The sequence below is a fragment of the Mercenaria mercenaria genome, chromosome 1 (genome assembly GCF_021730395.1).
Source record: "Mercenaria mercenaria strain notata chromosome 1, MADL_Memer_1, whole genome shotgun sequence".
NCBI lineage: Eukaryota > Metazoa > Mollusca > Bivalvia > Venerida > Veneridae > Mercenaria > Mercenaria mercenaria.
Genome location: NC_069361.1, coordinates 12,318,944 through 12,345,790, shown reverse-complemented (window position 1 = coordinate 12,345,790; position 26,847 = coordinate 12,318,944).

Below are 26,847 nucleotides of genomic sequence, written 5' to 3'. Positions count from 1 at the left end.
GAATATGCACAACAAAGGGAAACAGAGTCAAAATAGTATTACATCTGTGAATTGACTCAAAACTGACATTCCGATTTTCACTTGTACATGTGTAATTTGATTTGTATATAAATGAACTTGTCTTTTACACTGTTCCTGTGTTTATTTGATCCTGCAAGCAATGGGCAGCTTGAACTATGTTATGTGTTACACTTTATTTTTACTACGTCTGTTAGCAACACTATTTGTCATGCACAGTCAGCGCAGTCTGCTATCGTTACATCCCGCAAGTAACTGAAAGCTTGCATTTGTTGTATATGATTTTTGCTCGTCGTTCCATTATTATTTTTTAACCTAGAAAACATTAAGTGCAGTTTAGCCCATTAGAAAATATAAGAGTGACATAGTTATACAATATGTGAAAAAAATACCTGTAGATCAGGGAGAGGAAAATAAAAATGCTACAGTAATAAACTGTAAAGATATAAAATCAACTGTTTGCTCCAATGCTGCACCAGTTCAAAAGCCTAGCAAAACTTGGTCTTCTAGAAAATATGTTGATAATCATCAGACTGGGACCAAGTAGAAATTTTGCTGTTACTCCAATGACACACTTGTTTCTAAACACAAGGACAGAAAATATGATGGACAAAAAACATCAGTTAAAGTTATCAGATCTGGGAAAGTTATAAGCCTCCTAAAACTTTCCTACTTTCCTATTTTGAAAAAGAGACAGCTTTTAGATCATTAAATGAATGAAATTCTTCTTATGATGTCAAAGCCAGATCTGCAAGAATATTTCCTAAGCTCCGAAACAGGTCAAAAGAAGAAAGTACTGGATAAAGGGCCTTCTGAGGCTCCAAGCAGTAAAATTGTACAAATGTATCTCAGCAGACTGCACACACCCCTTTGCCTTAATAACTTAATAACATAATAAATAATCAATTAATAGTAACAATATTATGTATTTTTCATTAAATCTTGTATATATAAAATGTTTAATTTAATTTATTTGTATTTAATATACTTTTGCTAAATTTAGATTGTTAGACTTGAAGTCTCTAAACTGTAATCCAAAATTAATGGATTTTGTTTAAATGTTGTACATTTTTGTTGATTTAATCTATTTGTATTTAATTAATTTTTGTTAAATTTTCACCTGTATATAATATGCAATGAAATAATTAAATCTTTCTCTCAAATATCTGCCGACCTCATCGTGGCGCAACGGTGAACAAATAATTGTCATTGAACTTTATTTCATTGACAAAGCCTGGCAAAACTTGGTCTTCGAGAAAATAAGTTAATCATCATCAGACTGGGACCAAAGTAGAAATTTTGCCGTTACTCCAATGACACAATTGTTTCTAAACACAAGGACAGAAAATATGGTGGACAAAAAACATCAGTTAAAGTTACCAGATCTGGAAAAGTTATAAGCCTCCTAAATCTTTCCTAGTTTGAAACAAGAGGACCATGATGGTCCTGAATCGCTCACCTGTCCCAACATGACCCAGTTTTGAACTGAGTATGACGTCGTTTTTTTTCTATTATTTGACATAGTGACCTAGTTTTTGAGCTCATGTGACCCAGTTTTGAATCTGACCTAGATATCATTAAGATGAACATTCAGACCAACTTTCATACAGATCCCATGAAAAATATGGCCTCTAGAGAGGTCACAAGGTCTTTTCATTATTTGACCTACTGACCTAGTTATTGATGGCACGTAACCAGTTTCAAACTTGACCTAGATATCATCAAGATGAACATTCTGACCAATTTTCATGAAGATCCATTCAAAAGTATGGCCTCTAGAGAGGTCAAAAGATTTTTCTATTTTTAGACTAATGACCTAGTTTTTGACCGCAGCTGACCCAGTTTCGAAATTGATCTAGATATCATCAAGATGAACATTCAGACCAACTTTCATACAGATCCCATGAAAAATATGGCTCTAGAGAGGTCACAATGTTTTTTTCATTATTTGACCTACTGACATAGTTATTGATGGCACATGACCCAGTTTCGAACCTGACCTACAAATCATCAAGATGAACATTCTGACCAATTTTCATGAAGATCCATTCAAAAGTATGGCCTCTAGAGAGGTCACAAGGTTTTTCTATTATTTGACCTACTGACCTAGTTTTTGAAGGCACGTGACCCAGTTTCGAACTTGACCTAGATATCATCAAGATGAACATTCTGACCAATTTTCATGAAGATCATGTGAAAAAATATGGCCTCTAGAGAGGTCACAAGGTTTTTCTATTTTTAGACCTACTGACCTAGTTTTTGACCGCACGTGACCCAGTTTCGAACTTGACCTAGATATCATCAAGATGAACATTCTGACCAACTTTCATAAAGATCCCATGAAAAATATGGCTTCTAGAGAGGTCACAAGGTTTTTTTATTATTTGACCTACTGACCTAGTTATTGATGGCATGTGACCTAGTTTCAAACTTGACCTAGATATCATCAAGTTGAACATTCTGACCAATTTTCATGAAAATCCATTCAAAAGTATGACCTCAACAGAGGTCACAAGGTTTTTCTATTTTTAGACCTAATGACCTAGTTTTTGCCCGCAGCTGACCCAGTTTCGAACTTGACCTAGATATCATCAAGATGAATACTCAGACCAACTTTCATACAGATCCATGAAAAATATGGTCTCTAGAGGGTCACAAGGTTTTTCTATTATTTGACCTACTGACCTAGTTTTTGAAGGCACGTGACCCAGTTTCGAACTTGACCTAGATATCATCAAGATGAACATTCTGACCAATTTTCATGAAGATCATGTGAAAAATATGGCCTCTAGAGAGGTCACAAGGTTTTTCTATTTTTAGACCTACTGACCTAGTTTTTGACTGCACGTGACCCAGTTTCGAACTTGACCTAGATATCATCAAGATGAACATTCTGACCAACTTTCATAAAGATCCCATGAAAAATGTGACCTCTAGAGAGGTCACAAGCAAAAGTTTACGCACGGACGGACGCACGGACGCACGGACGGACGACGGACGACGGACGCTGCGCGATCACAAAAGCTCACACTGTCACTTTGTGACATGTGAGCTAAAAAAAACAGCTTTTAGAATTCTTCTTACGATGTCAAAGCCAGATCTGCAAGAATATTTCCTAAGCCCCGAAACCAGTCAAATGAAGAAAGTAGTTCTATTTGTAGTGGATAATGGGCCTTCTGAGGCTCCAAGCAGTAAAATTGTACAAATGTATCTCAACTGACTGTACAAATTCCTTGGCACTGAAATGGTCTGCCAAGTCTCAATTACAGAATACCACAGCAAGATAAATCCTGTTGAGCATGCACATGCAGAGGAAAACAGACCCCAATCTAGTATGGCCCTTTTGCGCTTGATACAAGAAATATAGTTATTCATAGTGAAGATCATAGAGAGAAAATGGAGGATGTCTTGAAGGAAGTGTCAAAATGTTTAGCACTGCATTGTTTGCATAACATAACATCATTACATATCCTGGAAGAAAACAAAATTTTTGATGATGAGAAAGAATTAAAGCAACTATTATCTCTTTCTGGTGATCAGAAGGATTTACGTGAGGTTAAATTTTCACAATAATTACACAAAGAATTTCACAATTCCGAAATGAACGTCCTAAACACTGGCTTCTGTATATTTACCAATGAACTGGTGACGTCACTGCATTTTGCGTTCTCTGCATTTCTAGTAGCCTAAAGGCTTATTAAATATTACTGCATGCAAGCGTTTTCATGTATTCAATGTCTTGAACAAATGATGGACAAACAATAATTGTGAACTGATATACTACACTCTAAATTCTGCTACTGGATGAAAGACACTAAAATTCTAAAATTTATAAATTTACTATAAGACATTGTGGGACAGAAGCTGTGATGTAATTCTGGATTTATTGAGGGTAACATTCTGACAAAGTTTCATTAAGATTGGGCCAAAATTGTGACCTCTAGAGTGTTAACAGTCAAACTGTTGACGCGGCCGCCGATGCCGACAACTGACGACAGACACAAGGCGATCACAAAAGCTCACATTGAGCACTTTCTGCTCAGGTGAGCTAAAAACAGATATACCTGTCCATGCTGTGACAGAAAATTTTGGAGAAGAGATGTTGCTTTGAATCACTTACGCAAAAAACATCATGTTATGGCATCACTTATTATGAAAGAAGAGGTTAACAACCATTACACTCCTCCTGAAGGAGTCCTTCCCTACAGAATGGACCATAGAAAAAGGCTTCAACAGAAACGTAAATGCCAACAAACACTGGGAGAGGCACTCGTAACATCAAGGGCAGACTGCAGAGACGAAACTAGAAAATGCTTTGTAAAAAAGCGGATGTCTCCCCCAATGCAAAGTCCTATAGGCAAGAAGTCAAGAGGGGTAAGGAGCGAAAGTCAAAGAGACACTGATGGTTGGCTGCAATAGGGATCATCTACTTGGCATGTCCAGCCATCCCGCTAAATTTCAACACTCTTGGCCTAGTGGTTCTCAAGTCACTGTTCAGGCTCCTGTGACCTTGACCTTTGATCAAGTGACCTCAAAATAAATAGGGGTCATCTACTTTGCATGTCCAATCATCCTATTAAGTTTCAACATCGTAGGTCAAGTGGTTCTCAAGTTATTTCCAAAAAATGATTTTACATGAACAGGCCACTGTGACCTTGACCTTTAATAGACTGACCTCAAAATCAATAGGGGTCATCTACTCTGCATGTTCAATCATCCTATGAAGTTTCAACATTCTGGGTCAAGTGGTTCTCAAGTTATTGATCGGAACTGGTTATCAATGTTCAGGCCCCTGTGACCTTGACCTTTAACGGAGTGACCCCAAAAACAATAGGGGTCATCTACTCTGCATGAACAATCATCCTATGAAGTTTCAACATTCTGGGTCGAGTGGTTCTCAAGTTACTGACCGGAAATGGTTTTCAATGTTCAGGCCCCTGTGACCTTGACCTTTCACAGAGTGACCCCAAAATCGTTAGGGGTCATCTACTCTGCATGACCAATCATCCTATTAAGTTTCAATATTCTGGGTCAAGTGGTTCTCAAGTTACTGACCGAAATGGTTTTCAATGTTCAGGCCCCTGTGACCTTGACCTTTAATGGAGTGACCCTCAAATCGATAGGGGTCATCTTCTTTGCATGTACAATCATCCTTTGAAGTTTCAACATTCTGGGTCAAGTGGTTCTCTAGTTATTGATTGGAAATGGTTTTCCATGTTCAGGCCCCTGTGACCTTGACCTTTGATGGAGTGACCCCAAAATCAATAGGGGTCATCTACTCTTTATGATCAATCATCCTATGAAGTTTCAACATTCTGGGTCAAGTGGTTCTCTAGTTATTGATCGGAAATGGTTTTCAATGTTCAGGCCCCTGTGACCTTGACCTTTAATGGAGTGAACCCAAAATCAATAGGGGTCATCTACTCTTCATGACCAATCATCCTATGAAGTTTCAAGATTCTGGGTCAAGTGGTTCTCTAGTTATTGATCGGAAATGGTTTTCAATGTTCAGGCCCCTGTGGCCTTGACCTTTGACCAAGTGACCCCAAAATCAATACGGGTCATCTACTTTTCATGGCCAATCATCCTATGAAGTTTCAACATTCTGGGTCAAGTGGTTCTCTAGTTATTGATTGGAAACAGTTTTCAATGTTCAGGCCCCTGTGACCTTGACCTTTGATGGAGTGACCCCAAAAACAATAGGGGTCGTCTACTCCAGCAGCCCTACAACCCTATGAAGTTTGAAGGTTCTAGGTTAAATGGTTCTCCAGTTATTGCTCGGAAATGAAGTGTGACGTACGGACGGACGGACGGACGGACGGACGGACAGGGCAAAAACAATATGTCTCCTGGGGGAGACATAATAATCATTTATGTGAGGTTTAATTTTCAAACTTTAGGGCCCGGCTAGAAAAGGAGGAAGATAAGAAGAAGGAAAGTAAAAGTGTAAATAGGAACATTTTTTTTCTGATTGGTCCAATCTTAAAAATTCCAACGGATTTTCGTAACGGCCTTAAAATGGTCTGCCAAGTCTCATTTACAGAATACCACAGCAAGAGAAATCCTGTTGAGCATGCACATGCAGAGGAAAACAGACCCCTATCTAGATATGGTCCTTATATGGTCCTTTTGTGCTTGATACAATGAATATAGTTATTCGGTAGTGAAGATCATAGAGAGAAATGGAGGATGTCTTGAAGAAAGTGTCAGAATGTTTAGCACTGCATTGTTTGCTGAACATAACAACATTGCATTTCCTGGAAGAAAACAAAATTTTTGATGATGAGAAAGAATTAAAGCAACTGTTATCTCTTTCTGATGATCAGAAGGATTTAAATGAGGTTTAATTTTCACAACTACTACAAAAAGAATTTCACAAATCCGAAATGAACGTCCTAAGTACTGGCTTTTGTATATTTACCAATGAACTGGTGACGTCATAGCATTCTGTGTTTCTCTGCATTTCTATTAGCCTAAATGCTTATTAAATACCACTGCATGCAAGCTTTTTCATGTATTCAACCTCTTGAACAAACAATGGTCAAACAATAATTGTGAATTTAGATACTACACTCTAAATTCTGCTACCGGATGAAAACACGCTGAAATTTATAAATTTACTATTAGACATTGTGGGATGGAAGATGTGCTGCAATTTTTTGTCTGGGTAGTTATGAAGTGGACAATACGCATGACAAGGGGAAACAGAATCGAGATAGAATAAACAAACTGGAGAATATGCACAACAAAGGGAAACAGAATCAAAATAGTATTACATCTGTGAATTGACTCAAAACTGACTTCCGATTTTCACTTGTACATGTGTAATTTGTTTGTATATAAATGAACTTGTCTTTTACACTGCTCATGTGTTTATTTGATCCTGCAAGCAATGGGCAGCTTGAACTATGTTATGTGTTACAATTTATTTTTACTACGTCTGTTAGCAACACTATTTTAGTTGTGTCATGCACAGTCCACACAGTCTGCTACCGTTACATCCCGCTAGTAACTGAAAGCTTGAACTTACTGTATATGATTTTCTTACAGGTAATAGTCTTTTCCTAAGAGGAAGTGACAGCTTGAACTCACATTTTTTGCTCGTTGTTCCATTATTATATTTTAACCTTTAAAGAAAACATTAAGTACAGTATAGCCCATTAGAAAATATAAGAGTGACATAGTTATACAATCTGTGAAAATAACAACTGGTAGATCAGGGAGAGGGAAATAAAAATGCTACAGTAATGGACTGTAAAGATGCAAAATCAATTGTTTGCTCCAATGCTGCACCAGTTCAAAAGCCTGGCAAACTTGGTCTTCTAGAAAGTATTTGATCATCATCAGACTGGGACCAAAGTAGAAATTTTGCTGTTACTCCAATGAGGCACTTGTTTCTAAACACAAGGACAGAAAATATGATGGACAAAAATCATCAGAATCTTTCCTATTTTGAAAAAAAAGACAGCTTTTAGATCATTAAATGAAATTCTTCTTATGATGTCAAAGCCAGATCTGCAAGAATATTTCCTAAGCCCCGAAACTGGTCAAAAGAAGAAAGTATTTCTATTTGTAGTGGATAATGGGCCTATTGAGGCTCCAAGCAGTAAAACTGTACAAAAGTCTTTCAGCAGACTGCACAAATTCCTTGGCCTTGAAATGGTCTGTCAAGTCTCATTTGTAGAATACCATAGCAAGAGAAATCCTATTGAGCATGCACATGCAGATGAAAACAGACACCTATCTATATATGGCCCTTTCAAGCTTGATACAAGAAATAGAGTATTCGGTAATGAAGATCATAGAGAGAAAATGGAGGATGTCTTAAAGGAAGTGTCAGAATGTTTAAGCACTGCATCACTTGCATTTCCTTGAAGCAATTCAGAAAACCAAATTTTTGGTGATGAGAAAGAATTAAAGCAATTGTTATGTCTTTCTGACGATCAAAAGGATTTATGTGAGGCTTTCTATATATAGTACACAGTGCAGAAAAACAAATACTTATCTGATTTGTCTATGACATTGGGAGTTGATGAACAGTTTACAGGCAGTAATATAGAGGATTTTAACATAATACATGGTCAATGTTTCTGGATTGATAAGTACACTCAAAATAGAATCATTCTCATTCTGTAGAAAATCTTATTCAGACTACAGAGTCGTTGACGGTGAAACATATTGACCATGACCATGTACAGGAATTGTTGCAACAATTTAAATAATTACAAAGTAGCTTCAGAATACTATGACCTTGTCAAACTTAAAAGACATTCAGACTAAAGGCAGATGTTGTACACAGGTAGTGGAAACCATACAATTACAAGCTATAAAATGATATGAATAGTTTAAAGAAAACACCATGCGCAGCACCCTTCCACCTCCAGATCCACAGTAGAACAATACCAATAAGAATAAATCCTCTGACTTTGAGAAAAGGAAACAGGCAGAATTCACAAAACAGCCCAAACACAGAAATATATCATAATGCCAACACCTTCAACAAGTGCAACACATAAAGAACATCATAAACGAATATGCAACAACGTTAAAGATATTTCTGCAAATGGAGATTAGAGGATTATATATATTTACTAGTGAGTTTATGTTTTATTTCAGCATTGTGTACATGAAATTGATCAACCTTTAGTGCCAGCCACATCTGTATGTATGAAACCACAAACATCTGAATACAAGGCAGTACAATACAGAACTGTTGTGAATCTACAGAAATAATATGCTACTATTAGTTCAGGATTTGTATTCCTATTATTTCTTATAAGTGGAGATGTGCATCTGTTCCCAGGACCGGGAGTTTCAACTGACAATAATTTAGGAGTGTCAACAGAGAATAAAGGGAGACAACCCAAACTTCCATGCTCGGTTTGTGCAAAAGGGGTAACTACCTGTAGCAAAGCTGTCAGCTGTGACATTTGTGAAGTATGGACTCATATAAAATGTTTGGGGCATATTGATGATGCTAAATACTCTTTTTTGATTGAGAGTAATATATCTTTCAATTTTATATGTCTGAAGTGTACCATTCTGACCAAATTTCATGAACATCAGTTGAAAAATACAGTCTCTATCGCATACACAAGCTAAATGTTGACGGACGACAGACAGACGACAGACGCCGGACATCGAGCGATCAGAAAAACTCAGCTAAAAAAAAAAGATTTACTCATTTGGACTTTCGTATTGAGCAATGCCAGACTGTCACAAAATATGCCCATCATCAAACTTGGTCTAATTCAAGGGGCATAATCCAAGAGTGCCTGAGGTGATTTAGATGGTTATCCTACTTGGCCCAGATATTATGCCCACAAACATTGTCAGCAAGTTTGGTGAATATTGGATGAAAACTGTTTGACTTAAGAGTGCAAACAATTTTTCGTGTAATTCAATTTATTTATTTATTTATTTATTTGGGTTTTATGGCGCACCAACACAATATAGGTTATATGGCGCAAAACAGGACTACTAATTTTGGTTTCACATCTCATTTACATCGAGATAAAAATCGAGTAATTCAAGGGTCATAATCCAAAAGTGCCTGGGGCAATTTGGCTAGTTATCAAACTTGGCTGAGATATTATGCCCACAAACATTGTCAGCAAGTTTGGTGAAGATCGGATGAAAACTGTTTGACTAGAGAGCGGACAAGGCTAAATTCACTGTTTTTCAAGTAATTCAAGGGCCATAATCCAAGAGTGCCTAGGGCAATTTGCCTGGTTATCGAACTTGGCCGAGAAGTTATGCCCACAAACAATGTCAGCAAGTTTGGTGAAGATTGGATGAAAACTGTTCGACTTAGAAAGTGGACATGCTTTGGACACCGACCACCCGCCGCCGCCACAGGTGTTCAAATAATACACCCCACTCTTTCAGGGACAGGCGTATAAAAATTAAAACAACTAGAGCTATCACTAAAGGTGATGAATGTACCCCCCCGCATGCACTGACACAGTACATTGCAATTTGACACACACAAGACTGCATAATTATGTGGACTGTATGTATATAGACTGTATGTATACAGTATAGTAACAAAAAACAAAGTCCCATAACTATGCAGAATATTTATCAAAAAGAATGTAATATGCACCATGCACAATTAGGTGTGTTACTGATCACTTGTGTGAAGTTTCATTAAATTGTGTGCAAGGGTTTGGTAGATTAGGCACGCACAAGATTGCATATGCAGACTGTATGTACATAGTATGTTAACAAGAAACAAAGTCCCATAACTCTGCAATTTTTGTCGCTGAAAGAACCTAACATGCCCCATGCACAACTACTGTTGTTACTGATCACTTGTGTGAAGTTTCATTAAATTGTGTCAAGGGGATGAGGAGTGATGGTGCGCACAAGACTGTGTCTATGTATATAGTACAGTAACAAAAAAACAAAGTCCCATAACTCTGCAAATTTTTTTTCTTAAAGAACCTAACATGCCCCATGCACAACTAGGGTTGGTACTGATCACTTGTGTGAAGTTTCATTAAAATGTGTCAAGGGGATGAGGAGAGATGGTGCGCACAAGATTGTGTCTATGTATATAGTATGGTAACAAAACAACAAAGTCCCATAACTCTGCAAATTTTTTTTCTAAAAGAACCTAACATGCCCCATGCACAACTACTGTTGGTACTGATCACTTGTGTGAAGTTTCATTAAATTGTGTCAAGCGGGTGAGGAGTGATGGTGCGCACAAGATTGTGTCTATGTATATAGTATAGTAACAAAAAAACAAAGTCCCATAACTCTGCAAATTTTTTTTCTTAAAGAACCTAACATGCCCCATGCACAACTACTGTTGGTACTGATCACTTGTGTGAAGTTTCATTAAATTCTGTCAAGGGGATAAGGAGAGATGGTGCGCACAAGATTGCGTCTACGGACGGACGACCAGACGGACAGACAGACAGACGGACAGACAGACAACCTGAAACCAGTATACCCCCCCTTACAACTTTGTTGTCGGGGGGTACAAAAAGTAATAACAATAGTACGATAAAGTTGCATTTTGCATGAAATAAATTAAGGTCTTAGTAATGTCGTATTTACATAATCATAAACAATAATATTGTAAAATAAGTTATATATATATTAATAGAAAGAAGTTCAAGATATAACTTCCACATGTAAAAGTTTCCACTAAAATACTCATTAAACATATTTTATTTAAAAAAGAACAACAATAGTCCATATTTTCTTATTGTTGGAAGTGGCTGGCTGACTTTTATCTCTTTCGTCCATGCCTTAAAAGACTCTCTTTTAGTAACTTTGATGAATGAATGCAATAAGAATGTATCATTGAATATAGTTCTGATTAATTAAATTTCATATTGTCCAGGCCAGGATGTATTGTTTGGTTGTTGGACTGTTTTCTCAATATATGTACTCTTTTAAATTAATATATTTCATTATAAGTTAACTTAAAGATGCAAAGACATTATGTTATTTCTTAGTGTCATTGTAAAGTAGGGACAATTTTTAAAATAATGAAAGCAGTGTTGAAGAAGGCCTAACTATACTTATCAGCATTGCTATTCATTTTATTTTTCCTATTCATATACGATTGGGGGATTGGGGGGTGGTATCCTGGAAACTAAAATTGTGCAGGCCAGGATATTTGACAATGACAGTTTGAATATCCATCCATCCTTCACTCCAATCCAATCCATAAATCAAATCAAATCAAATAAATCAATTCAAATCAAATCAAATCATCAAATCAATCAATCAATCAAATGTCAGTCAGTCGATCAGTCAGCAAGTCAGTCAATATTTAATCAATATTTTTTTCAGTATGGCTGATCTCAGTGAGCTGTTGGGTAACTCGGAATAGATGGACCAGTTCCTGAGGAAAGGCCTAAATGGCCTAATCAAGCAGCAACGTGCCCTGTTCCTACTTGTGGACAGATGTAGCTTTTCCAGGTTTCAAAGCCACTGGCAACAAAATCATGTTTCAACAAAAAACAGATATACCTGTCCATGCTGTGACAGAAAGTTTTGGAGAAGAGATGTTGCTTTCAATCACTTACGCAAAAAACCTAATGTTATTGCATCACTCATTATGAGAGAAGAGGTTAACAACCATTACACTCCTGAGGGAGTCCTTCCCTACAGAATGGACCATAGAGAAAGGCTTCAACAGAAACGCAAATGCCAACAAACACTGGGAGAGGCACTCGTAACATCACGGGCAGACTGCAGAGACGAAATAATCATCTATGATCTAGTAGGAAACACAAATGGCAAGAAATTCAAAAACTCCAAGACATTTAATTCCAATATAGTGTTAGATTCCAAATTGTTATAATTGTGAATTTATGTTTCCTTTATGTATTTCAACAACGTGTGATTTTTCTTTCATGTTTTTATTTATGGGTATTTTATTTAAACAAGAGGGCCTTCATGAAGGCCCTGTATTGCTCACCTGACCTATTGACCTAAAGATCATCAAGATAGTTTAATTAAGATATGGTCATAAATGTGGCCTCTAAAATGTTAACTAACTTTTCCTCTGATTTGACCTGGTGACCTAGTTTTTGAACCCATATGACCAAGATTCCAACTTGACCTAAAGATCATCAAGATTAACATTCTGACTAAGTTTCATGAAGATACAGTCATAAATGTGGCCTCTAGAGTGTTAATAAGCTTTTCCTTTGATTTGACCCGATGACCTAGTTTTTGATCCCACCTGACCCAGATTTGAACATGACCTATAGATCATCAAGTTAACATTCTGACCAAGTTTCATTAAGGTATGGTCATAAATGTGACCTCTAGAATGTTAACTTGCTTTGACCTGGTGACCTAATTTTTGACCCTACATGACCCAGATTCAAACTGGACTTTGAGATCATCATGAGTAACATTCTGACCAAGTTTCATGAAGATACAGTCATAAATGTGGCTTCTACAGTGTTAACAAGCTTTTCCTTTGATCTGATCCGGTGACCTAGTTTTTGACCCCACATGACCCAGACTCGAACTTGACCTAAAGATCATCAAGATTAACATTCTGACTAAGTTTCATAAAGATACAGTCATAAATGTGGCCTCTACAGTGTTAACTAGTTTTTCCTTTGATTTGACCTGGTGACCTAGTTTTTGACCCTACATGACCCAGATTCAAATTGCATTTTGAGATCATCATTAGTAACATTCTGACCAAGTTTCATAAAGATGTAGTTATAAATGTGGCCTCTACAGTGTTAACAAGCTTTTCCTTTAATATTGACCTGGTGACCTAGTTTTTGACCCCAGATAAGCCAATATCAAACTCATCCAACATTTTATTAAGGGTAACATTCTGACTAAGTTTCATAAAGATTGGGCCAAAATTGTGACCTCTAGAGTGTTAACAAGCTTTTCCTTTGATTTGACCCGGTGACCTAGTTTTTGACCCCAGATGACCCAATATCAAATTCTTCCCAGGTTTTATTGAGGGTAACATTCTGACCAAGTTTCATTAAGATTGGGCCAAAATTGTGACCTCTAGAGTGTTAACAAGCGTTTCCTTTGATTTGACCTGGTGACCTAGTTTTTGACCCCAGATGACACATTATCAAAACTCGTCCAAGACTTTTTATGAGGGTAACATTCTGACCAAGTTTCATTAAGATTAGGCCTGAATTGTGACCTTAGAGTGTTAACAGTCAAATTGTTGATGACGGACGACGGACAACTGACGACAGACGACTGGCACAGGGCGATCACAAAAGCTCACCTTGAGCACTTTGTGCTCAGGTGAGCTAAAAAAGCATTCACCTGTGTACAAGGCTTCATGTGTGTTTGTATAAGTACAGAGTTAGGTTTCTTCTATGTTAGCCTATATTATATACATGTCACACGCGTACACTTTTGAACCTAGGGCAATAATTCCGACAATTACGGTAGACATTACAAATCTGATATCGCACCCAAATATCAAGGCTCTAGCTATTTTTAATTCAGAGAAGAAAAAGTTTCTAACATAAAAGTCTATTATAAGTAAGTACATGTCAGACATAAGGACGTGGCCATTTTTTTTACCTTAGGGCAATAATTTGATCGACAAGTATGGTATACATAAAGGGAAAAGTGACCACGCCCCCAGTGGCAGCCATGTTTTTTGACGAATCGGAATAATTTGAACAATCTTGGTAAAGGGTCATACAAGAATGATTTGTGTAAAATTATTTTAAAATTGGGCCAGCAGTTTCAAACAAGAAGATTTTTTAAGTATCCACTATATACATATAGGGAAAAGTGACCATGCCCTCTGGCGGCCATGTTTTTTGACGAATCAAAATAATCTGAACAGTCTTGGCAGAGGGTCACACAAGGACCATTTGTGTAAACTTATTCTAAAATCGGGCCAGCAGTTTCACACAAGAAGATTTTTAAAGTTTCCACTATATACATATAGGGAAAAGTGACCATGCCCTCTGGCGGCCATGTTTTTTGACGAATCAAAATAATTTGAACAATCTTGGTAAAGGGTCATCCAAGGACCATTTGTGTAAAATCATTCTCAAATTGGGCCAGCAGTTTCACAAAAGAAGTTTTTTAAAGTTTCCACTACATACATATAGGGAAAAGTGACCACGCCCTCTGGTGGCCATCTTTTTTAACGATTCGGTATAATTTGAACAATCTTGGTAGAGGGTGACATAAGGACCACGTGTGTGAAATTATTTCAAAATCGGGCCATTACTTTGGATATGTATTGATGATTAATCTACTTCTAACAAGTTATGTAACTTTAACTACTGAATCAATATTTTATCATATTTTCAGCCAGACTTTTGTATTTCTTCAGAAAATATTAGATACTTATTTTTAACGTTCAATATTGTTTAACTGAAATTTTGTAAAAGTCTATAGTTTTCACTCTGTTTTATTAATGTTTCAGCCTTAAAGCCTTTATTTAAATTAATCATCTTTTTCCATGTTCTGACTGGCTCTTGGTCTCGTGTGATTTTGCACATGGTAACTCTACGAATAGAAACTGGAAACATAAACAATTCTCGCCAACTTTTGCACTACTGAACCTAAGAAATGGGGAGATCAGTGGTAGAATGTGTTATATTCATATAAAAACAAACATTAAAAGAGACATTATGTCACTTGTTTAATTGATTATCCCCTAATATCTAGTATTCTAAAGCATCTTCTACAAAGAATCAACTCCAATATGTTTATTGTCTCTGAGGTATATCAAGTGAATACTTTTTGACTTCATCAATGTGGCGGAGCATATGAAGATCATTGCAGGACTTGGCATATCGCGAAGCTAGCCAGACTATACTCATTCATCTTCATCTTCATCCATTTCCATTCTGAGCATGTCTATTAGAGATGCATCAAAGGCATACAATATCTCTAAATCCACACCAGCATACAGAGCTAGTGGTAGATATGCTGTAAATGTGGCAATTCCAATTGAGGTGGAGAAGAAAATTGTGGAGACAGTGAAGGTAGCCCCCAAGAGGGGAACTGGAATTTCATGGAAGAAGCTGCTACTCAGGACAAATTTTAATTTAATGTGTTGTGTCAGCGCATTCAGGTGCATTGAGCAATATAAAACTTCTGCTATTTTGAATTTCAATAAAATTTCTGTTTTACAGGCTTTTCCCTTAACAGTAGTCCTGAAGTACAGCGTAATAATTTTCTTTCATTGATAATTCTATTGATACCCCTTAGTGTGACCAAAGGGATATATCAGAGCCTTGGAGTAAAATTAAAGAAACTTGACTGTTGAAGCCCAAAGGACAGAAACAACAAAGGAAGAAATTCAAAAAAATAATTCTTAGTCCACAAATAAAATCCTTACCAGGTACGGATATGTCAAAATACACCTAAAAATTGGAGGTACCGTCCATGTTGTACCACAGAAAAGTGGTCTCAGTTTTTCCAAACAGCCAATAATAAACAAGAGGGTCATGATGACCCTGGATCTCTCACCTGAGTAATATGAGCTACATGTTTCAAATGTCAAACTGATGCCAAGATATTAAGAAAGTAGGTCAGTACGTCAGTCATGGTCACTGAAAGACAGTTTTAATATCGGTGTGCAAAGCTGTAAATGTCATCCAAATTTCAAGACTGTATCTTAAACCATAGGGTCATTGACCCTAAAGCGCTCACCTGCGTACAAGGCTTCAAGTGTGTTTGTAAGTACAGAGTTAGATTTCTCCTATGTTAGCCTATATTATATACAAGTCACACACACTTTTGAACCTAGGGCAATAATTAAAACAATTATGGTAGACATTACAAATCTGATATCACACGCCAAATATCAAGGCTCTAGCTATTATTGATTCAGAGAAGAAAAGTGACCACGCCCCATGTTTTTTGACAAATCGGAATAATTTGAACACTTTTTGTAGAGGGTCACACAAGAACCATTTGTGCAAAATTATTTTAAAATCAGGCCAGCAGTTTCACACAAAAAAGATTTTTAAAGTTTCCACTATATACATATAGGGAAAAGTGACCATGCCCTCTGGCGGCATGTTTTTAGATGAATCAAAAAAATTTGTACAATCTTGGTAGAGGGTCATACAAGGACCATTTGTGTAAAATTATTTTAAAATCGGGCCAGCAGTTTCACACAAGAAGATTTTTAAAGTTTCCACTATATATATATATATAAATATATCGGTACAATCTTGGTAGAGGGTGACATAAGGACCATTTGTGTGAAATTATTTTAAAATCAGACCATTGGTTTAGGCGGAGATATCGTTTGAAGTTTTTTTTCTATTTTTAGCTCTGGCAGCCCTTATGTTCAACCAAGCAGAACCATTTTAACAACTTTGGTAGAGGACCACCCAAGGAACATCATGGCCAAGTTTCATCAAAATCCATTCAGTGGTTTTGGAGATGTCGTTTAAACACAAATGTTGACAAAGGACGACTTGACGCACTGATGCTAACATATTAAGAAAGTAGGTCAGTAGGTCATACTCATGGTCACTGAAAGTCAGTTTTAAGATTGCTGTGCAAAACTGTCCATGTCATACAAATTTCAAGGCTGTATCTTAAAAAACAAGAAAGTAGGACAGTAGGTCAAGGTCACAGTCAAATGCCCCCTAATCACTTGCGGTCATCAGGTAATTATAATTAAACAGTCTAGGAAATATGACAGATATTTTTTTTTCCTATATAACTCATACTGATATAAACAAGAGCTGTCTCCATAGGATGACATATGCCCCCGATGGCACTTTGAATGAGTAGTTATGGCCGATGTTAGAGTTTAGGACCTTTGACCTACGGAGCTGGGTCTTGCACGCAACACGTCGTCTTACTGTGCCACACATTCATGCGTAGTTATTTTAAAATCCATGTATGAATGACAAAGATATGGACCGGACACGCCCATCAATGCACTATCATGAAAAATGACCTTTAACGTCTAAGTGTGACCTTGACCTTTGAGCTACGGACCTGGGTCTTGCGCGCGACATGTCGTCTTACTGTGGTACACATTCATGCAAAGTTATTTGAAAATCCATCCATGGTTGACAAAGATATGGACCGGACACCCCCATCAATGCACTATCCTTTAATGTCTAAGTGTGACCTTGACCTTTGAGCTACTGACCTGGGTCTTGCGCGCGACATGTCGTCTAACTGTGGTACACATTCATGCCAAGTTATTTGAAAATCCATCCATCGATGACAAAGATATGGACCGGACACGCCCATCAATGCACTATCCTTTAATGTCTAAGTGTGACCTTGACCTTTGAGCTACGGACCTGGGTCTTGCGCGCGACACGTCGTCTTACTGTGGTAGACATTCATGCCAAGTTATTTGAAAATCCATCCATCGATGACAAAGATATGGATCGGACACGCCCATCAATGCACTATCCTTTAATGTCTAAGTGTGACCTTGACCTTTGAGCTACGGACCTGGGTCTTGCGCGCGACACGTCGTCTTACTGTGGTACACATTCATGCCAAGTTATTTGAAAATCCATCCATTGATGACAAAGATATGGACCGGACACGAAAATTGCGGACAGACTGACAGACCGACAGACCGACAGACCGACAGACCGACAGACGGTTCAAAAACTATATGCCTCCCTTCGGGGGCATAAAAATAAGTGACCTTCTTGGTGGCCTCTTTTCACTCAATGGGCATAATTTGAATAATCTTGTTAGAGAGCCACCAGGCAATGCTACATACCAAATATCAAAAGCCTAGTCCTTGAATTTTCAGTCAAGAAGATTATTAAACGTTTTTTCCTTTGCAAGTCTATGTAAAACTTGGGACCCCCAGGGCAGGGTCTCTTTTTACCCCAGGGGCATAATTTGAACAATCTTGGTAGAGGCCACTAGGCAATGCAACATACCAAATATCAAAAGCCTAGACCTTGCAGTTCTAGACAAGAAGATTCAAAAAATATTTTCCTATATAAGTCTAGGTAAAACTTGGGACTCCCGGGACGGGGCCTCTTTTCACCCTAGGGGCATAATTTGAAAAATTTTGGTAGAGGACCTAAAGGCAATGCTACATACCAAATTTAGAAGGCCTAGGTCTTATGGTTTCGGACAAGAAGATTTTTTTAAAGATTTTTCCTATATAAATCTATGTGGAACTTGGGACCCCTGGGGAGGGGGGGGGCCTCTTTTCACCCCAGGGGTATAATTTGAACAACCTTTATACAGGATCATTAGATGATATCACATGCCAAATATTGAGGCTCTATGCCCCGTGGTTTCGGACAAGAAGATTTTCAAAGGTTTCCCTATGTAAGTATATGTAACCCATGTGACCCCAAGGGTGGAGCCATATTTGACCCTAGGGGGATAATTTGAATAATCTTGGTAGAGGACCACTTGATGATGCTACATACCAAATATAAAAGCCCTATGACCTGTGGTTTTGGACAAGAAGATTTTTTAAGTTTTTCTTTCTGGTTGGCAACCAGAGTTCTGCATGGAATTCAAGGCACCCAAGGATCATTCTTGTGAAGTTTGGTGTAATTCTTCCCTGTGGTTTTCAAGAAGAAGATTTTTTATAAAATGTTGATGGACACATTGACGATGGGACTACAGACTTGAGTGGTCACAAAACTCACCATGAGCCTTTGGCTCAGGTGAGCTAATAAAAACAAGAGCATCACTATGCAGAGCAATATACACACAAAACGAAGTCATATGACATTTGACCCCCAAGTGTGACCTTGACCTTGAAGTGAGCCATCCGAAACTTGTGCTCTGCTCATCGTCTTGATGTGGTGAACATTTGTGCCAAGTTTCTTTGAAATCATTCAAGAGTTATAGAGCGGAAACAAAACAAACTCATATGACCTTTGACCCTGTGACCTTGACCTTGAAGCAGCCATGCAGAACATGCCCTCTGCATGTCTTCTCGATGAGGTGAACATTAGTGTCAAGTTTCTTCAAGGGGTTCAAGAGTTACAGAGCGGACACACACAAAAATTGCCAACAGACAGATGGACAGACACTGGGGGTATAACATAATTCGCCCCTTCAGGCGTATAAAAATGTATGTGGTAGAACTAGCAAATCCACAAATATCACCATAATGGCCCGTGTTAATGCAGCTGGCAAAGCTATGCCACCCACGTTTGTAGTAAAAGGCATTCCTGGTACTAAGTGGTCATATAAAGAAAAAGGGGTGGATGACGGACCAAAATAGGTAAAAAGTGGTTTGAATGTAGCGGGGTATAGATGTACCTTATGTACATATCCATGTTAGATTTAGTGGCAAATGATCAATTGCCTAGAAATGCATAATTCTGATATGACAAGTTGTTGACTGCCTTGGCAAGTGACTTGGATTTACAAAAATGGATCTTATTTTCTTTCTTAGTTCTTAGATTTTCTGTGATCAATAATGATTAAAAACTAAACTTGTGCAACATATGAAATATACTGCACCACAATGATGATACATCTAAAGGTAAATAGACTACATTGGACTTAAAGTTGCCCTTGCTTTGAATTTAGGAGGGAATGATTTTCTTCCAAAGTTTCACGGGATTTCTTACTTAACAATGGTGTGAAACCTTTCTCTTGAATCCTGAGTTCAGAAATAATGTTTTTTTTTAAATAGAAAACATTGATGGTCAGATGAATATTATTTTTGCCTCAAGCTGAAGCACTTACAAAAAGCTCATCAAACATCTTTACTTCCTGAAACAACTGAAACCTAACCGATATTCATTTGATGAAATGAGGAAAATTTTTATTCTTTCACCTAAATTAACAGGAAAGGACTAAAGAAATCCAAAATCATGGATACTACCCAAATTCTATTGATCAGCTTGCTAAAAATGTTCACTGTTTCATATGATACATGACAACGGCAGGAAATCATACAGCTATTATGCCAAACTTCTTAAAGATTGGTGCCTGAAAAAGCAAGATGGCTATGCTGAATATGACCTTGGTCCACAGGTACGTGTTGAAGACATACAGTTGTACTTGCAGTTAATCATTGGTGAGTAAACATTCTTTATTGGAGTTCAATTAAATTCTGGGGGATCAGTGGGCCAAGTGAAAGCCTAGCTATTCCTTTTACATCTTGAGCCAGGAAAGATACAAGGTCGGTTTCAAGAATGATCAAGAATTTTTTCAAAAATATTTCAAACAACTTGACATCATCGCTCTAGACTTCTGAATTTTAATGCTTAAATATCAATTCATATTTTGATGCAGGATTTTATTTAGATGTTTTGTATTTTAAAAGTGGATATTTAAGGACTGGAAGAAAGTTAAACAGAACTGTGAATATTTGCAGATTGCATTATTAAGACAACGATAAAATTTGAGCAATTTGTTTACCCTGTAATCACATTTTTGGGTTTATTTTTACATACTGAAATCATGGGGAGAACGACGAAACTGAAGAAAGCATCGGAGACTCCAGTCTTTGGCTTGGCTGATGCGGTGTCGGGGAAACGCCGGAGGAAGGGGGCGTTGGAAGAGGATGAGTTACCAATGCCAGTGCCAGAATGAGCGATGTCGGCATTGTCGGATTCGGTTTGGCCAAGCGTTTCCAAGGGCATGCTGCCAGCAGGACCAGGGGTAGAGACTGAAAGAGCATGTAACCCTCAACCTCGGTCATTAGAACCAGATGTTATGAACGGTAATTTATCTAATTATAACTTTAATAATAATAATGGCCAGTTGGGCAGCGACCCAGTCGCTGTTTCGAGCATACATATAGATTTGGGGTTTCATGTCGTTGAAAGTACTAAAAACAAAATAATTTCAGGCCAGTATGTTGATCTAGGATTGCTTTTAGGAACACAGCCAGGGGAGAAAGAAATGCATACCCTTGAGATAAGGCATTTACATCAGCTGTTTGCTATAAGCCCTTACAAAAAAATAAAATTAATATATTGAAATTTGATCAGATGCATTTCTTGTTTACGCATCTATTGTCTTGGCTTTTCATTCCAATAGAACTCAAGAAATTCTAAAGTACATGAATGTTATCAGATTAGCTGCTAAACATCATCCTGGTTTAGGCTGGAAAACTTATGACCAGCAATTTAGGATGCGACTGTTTGGTGCAATCGAAAAACCTTAACTGGAGGTAAACAGGTACAGCTATTAAATTTTATTGTTTTTTGTAGTGACAAAATCCTTGTTCAGTAAAGTATTATTATTTAAAACTATTGCCAGCTTGCATGCAGGGGATGACTAAATGCTGGTAGGAGTTGTTAATTGGTTTTTTTTGCCAAACAACAGGAGAATTTCTGTTATGTTTAAAAATCTTAAACTAGAGGTATTTGATATAGACTGATGATTATTTTTCTCTTTTTGCAACATAGGTGGAATAAGTCTTCCGAAGCAGCCGCACAAGGTAAAGAAAGGGACAGCCGAGGTTTTATCATTAACTTACACCAGCAGGTCTGGAGGTCAAGGTCATGTTCAGAATCCACAAGTCCACACAAAAACAACCTCAAGCACAGCAGACAAACTTCACACAGGCAGAAATCATTACACAGCATGTCACATGCCAGCAAGTCAGTCAAGTTCAAGCACTGGAGAATTCACAAACATGCAGATACCGACATATAGCCAGATACATGCCAGTAAGTCTAGGTCAAGTTCCAACACCCAGGGGGACATCACACACTAAAGAGCACAAGTCAAGATAAAGGTCCAGTTCGCAATCATTTTGTAAGAACAAAAACACTCACCAAATCAGTAAAACAAAGTCACATGATAGCCAATCGTGGATAAGACAGTCAAGGTCTAGATCAAGTTCCGGGTCCATAACTTGTACCTATGTATCATCTCACAACAAAACACACAGGTCAAAATCAAGCTCATAGTCACACAGACAGTCAAGGTCTAGGTCAAGCTCAAACTCGCATTCTAGAGGTCAACACAAAAACACTCGCCCACACAGCAAATCACAATCACACGCTCAGTCACATACCAGAAGATCAAGGTCTAGGTCAAATTCTGAGTCCAGAGCTTACAAGACACTCAAGTCTGACAGCAGGGCCAGATCAAGTTCATTGACAGGAAGAAACATAGGCACATCACACAATCAAGCACATGGGTCAAGATCTGTTTCAACTTCAATCACACACTGGTTAAACAGCGCACAATTACAGTTGGGCTCATGGCCAACAATATCAATCAAGAACTTATTCAAGGTCAAGGTCTCTTTCTTGGTCTTCAATATCACAAAACTCGAGCTCAGGCACACGAGACCATTTTCACAGTCCACTCTATCAGAGCACACCGAATCCAAATACAAAGTTCTATGATTTCAGCTAACAACATAGTCATTTCCCAAGTAGCCCAGTTACAAAGTTATCCTAGTTTTAAAACAGACAAACATTCCTACCAAGTCTCATGAAGATTAGGTAGGAAATACAATGTCTTCCTATGGTTTGACCTAGTACTTGACAGTTTTGAATGTGACTTAGATTTCAACTAGAATGTGTCTGTAGGACACAGGGTGTGCCCCCCACTGGTATATTTGTCACAAATATGGGAAAATAATTCAAATGTTTGCAGTCTTAATGGGGTATAGCCTCAAAAAAAAATATGAAAAGGATTCATTATTCTATACCATATACTTTTTGAGCTATGAGCATCACAAACAAAAAATCCACTATTTTTGGCTATTTCAAGGGCCATAACTCTGTAATAAATGCTAAAATTCTCAAGAAGAATGCCAAGTGTGCAAGATCACATTATGATAAAGACTCAAGCAAGGTTTCATGAATTTACATTAAATACTTTCTGAGTGAGGCACATAATTAGGTGAAAATGTGCATTTTTTTACTATTTCAGGGGCCATCACTATGGAAATAGGGGGCGGACCCAGATAAAAAATAGTAGGTGCGCAAGTTCATATCATGATAAAGACTCATGCAAGGTTTCATCAATTTATATCAAACACTATTTGAGCAAGACGTGTCACAAGGTGAAAATGTGCATTTTTGACTATTTCAGGGGCCATAACTCTAGAAATAGGGCGCAGACCCAGATTAAGAATAGGAGATGCGCAAGTTCATACCATGATTAAGACTCGAGCAAGGTTTCATGAATCTATATCAAATATTTTTTGAGCTAAGCATGTCACAAGGTGAAAATGTGCATTTTTGACTATTTCAGGGCCCATAACTCTTTAATTAGGGGGCGAAGCCAGACAAAAAATAGAAGGTGCGCAAGTTCATATCATGATAAAGACTCATGCAAGGTTTCATCAATTTATATCAAATACTTTTTGAGCTAGGCGCGTCACGAACTTCGGATGGACACACGGACGCATGGACAAGAGCAATTCTACATGCCCCCACCACTCATAAGGGGGGCACAAAAAGACAAACATTCTGACAGATTATTATAAAGATCAAGAGGTAAATGTTGCTTTTAAGGTGTGAACAATGTTTTTCTATGATTAAATCTTGTGGCCTTGATGAAGACTTTGGGTAACCACATTTTGAACCTATCTAGATTTCACAGAGACAAACATTCTACAATTGATGATGATCAAGTAGAAAAAGATATGCATAAATCAAAGTTTTTGTTAGTGTGTAAGTGTTTTTATACACAATACTGTCTAGAGCACATATTTCAAGTCTTGCATTTTCTTTACAACAAGTAACAACACTATCTTGATTTTCAAGAGTTTGATACAATGATATGTCTGGGGAGGTGACCCTTTATAACATGGACAGGTTCTTGATTTATTATGAAGTTCTGAAGAACTCCATGTTTCATTTTTTGTATTCCAGATCAACCATGTTCTCTTTTCACAATGTATAGATCCAACACCAAACAGACAGTTAATTTAGATGCACAAATTTCCATATATGAATTTTACTCAGTCTTGGTTCTGCTTTCGGAACAAACTTTTATCGATTATGGAAAGGCTAACATGTGTAAGCAATGTGTAAACAATTCAGAAATTCCCCTTTTTGATTCTGAAAGAATTATTTATTTATTTTGCTGGATTTAACGTCGCACTGACACAATATAGGTCATTCGGCGACTTCCAGCTTTGATGGTGGAGAAAGACCCCAGGTGCCCCTCTGTGCATTATTTCATCATGAGCAGGCACCTCGGTAGAACCACCAATCTTCCGTAAGCCAGCTGGATGGCTTCCTCACATGAAGAATTCAATGCCCAGACTGATTTCTGAAAGAAAGCAAATAGATTGATTCATCAAAGACAAGTCCACTTGAGATTTGCTTCATAAATTAAATTAGTAATTTTTTTAAAAAGAGAAAATTTGTCACTGGAGAAGTTTTCATTACTGAGGTCTCTGATGGATGTTCATCAACAGTCATTAGTACCTTTGCTGGATAGTTGTGAGAACTACCTGCTGTCCTGAGGAATACTGTGAGCTGCTTCATGTGAGTCTGTGTTATCAAAAAAAACTCTCTTATACGTGGAACATTTCCATTTATGAAAATAGAGCTGAAAAAGCAGTCACTAAGGATTCAGATACCCAGATTCTCCATAATTTTGTTTACTGCTTACGAGTTTGTAAATTTTTGTTGTGATCGTCACTATGAACAAAGTTAACAGTCTCATCCGTGATGGGCTGAAGCTAAAAAACATTAAAATTACTAAAGTTGAGTGTAAACAATTGAAACTTCACACATCTTCAGAGTCGTTATGTTAGGTCACTGACCAAGTCCCATTACTCTGACCTACACTTTAGCCGAACTATTTCCCTTTTATTTCCCTTTTAGACTTTGCTTAAATTGGTAAAAGATTTTACTGACAAAAGTTTTGTTTTATTGGCAAGCACTGAGAATAGTCGAGCACGCTGTCCCACTGACAGCTCTTTTTTGCAATTGTTCAGGCTCAATCTGCGAAAACCATGACACACTTCTACATACATTGCTTTCAAACTAAAAATATATTGAATTAAGCCAAAATATGACAAGATTTTACAAGAATAAGAACTATAACTCTGCCCTATGGAATTTTCCAGCTTGGCTGTGCGGAACTGTCATTTTTTTCTGGTTACAGCACAACTCCAGCATATCCCTAGAAGTAATGACATACTGATTACAACCTTGAAATATTAACAGATTGGGCAACAATTTGCAAAATTTTAATATAATTTAGAACTAAATGCCAGTGGCTAAACCCAGTCCGTGGGTATGATACTCTACTATATACTGTTATAAAATAACATTCTGATGTTTGTATATTTACAGCTGTGACAGTACCATGAAGTAGTACCATGGAAAAGGAATGAAGTTTTTCTGGATGGATATGAATGTGGTAGCTGGTAGTGACAGTCTCAAGTTAATGACACTTATTATATATTAAAGAAGATGGAGAAATTTACACAGATTTTAAACAGTTTATGACATTTTTTCAAGGCCATAAATTAGATGACGAACCGGCCTTATATTCTAGTAACATTTTGAAGGAAATAAAAACTATACAAATAGTTTTTAAAGGAGTCAAACGGCCCATGCTTAGCGAAAATCAGATTGTTCATTTGTTACGTTGCAAAACATTATGACTAGGACAGTATCTGTCGGCAAATATTCCAAGATGTTGTGCAGTGTATATGTTGCATGGTCAAGTATACACTGTCCATAGTTCATGTTTTCTGTATGTTTATATGTATGTCCCATATTGTCCTTCGTAGTTGTATTATTGTAATTTGTCTGTAATCGTCTTCGATAGTCTAGTTGTTGTATTTAGTCGTGTTTAGGAATTATTCTTCATCCAATACACCTCATATAAACCATATCCAATAGTCCTGTCATTACCCATATCACTTATTCATAATTCACTAACTATAATAACTTAACAACATGGATGGGCCTCTCTTCTGATTTTCGATTTTCCGGCTAAATTGCACAACGCATGCGCACTTAAAATGAAATATTGATGGCAAAGGCCACAGATTTTGTCGCTGACAAATAAAATATAAAGGCGCATATTTGTATATTTTCAGGTAATTTAGAAGATTGTTTTTGATGCTTAATCATTTATCTACATTTTGCTATTCATTGCTTTCGCTATTTCTATGTATTTGAACTTTGAATGAAATATTGATGGCGAAGGCAACAGATTTTGTCGCTGACAAATAAAATATTATATGGGCGCATATTTGTGTATTTCCAGACCCGTAATCCCTTGACCCGAGTCTTGAACTCATATGAGCAGAACCAAACCAGTAATTCAGCCAGGGTAATTTTGGACTACGACATATATTCAAGTCTGAAACGACTGAATGCAACACTGGTTCCATTCTTGGCATTTACACAAAAATTGCAAAGTTTGATTCTCTGGCATGATGTGATGAACTTTTAGGTCAACTGATGTTGAAGACAGTCA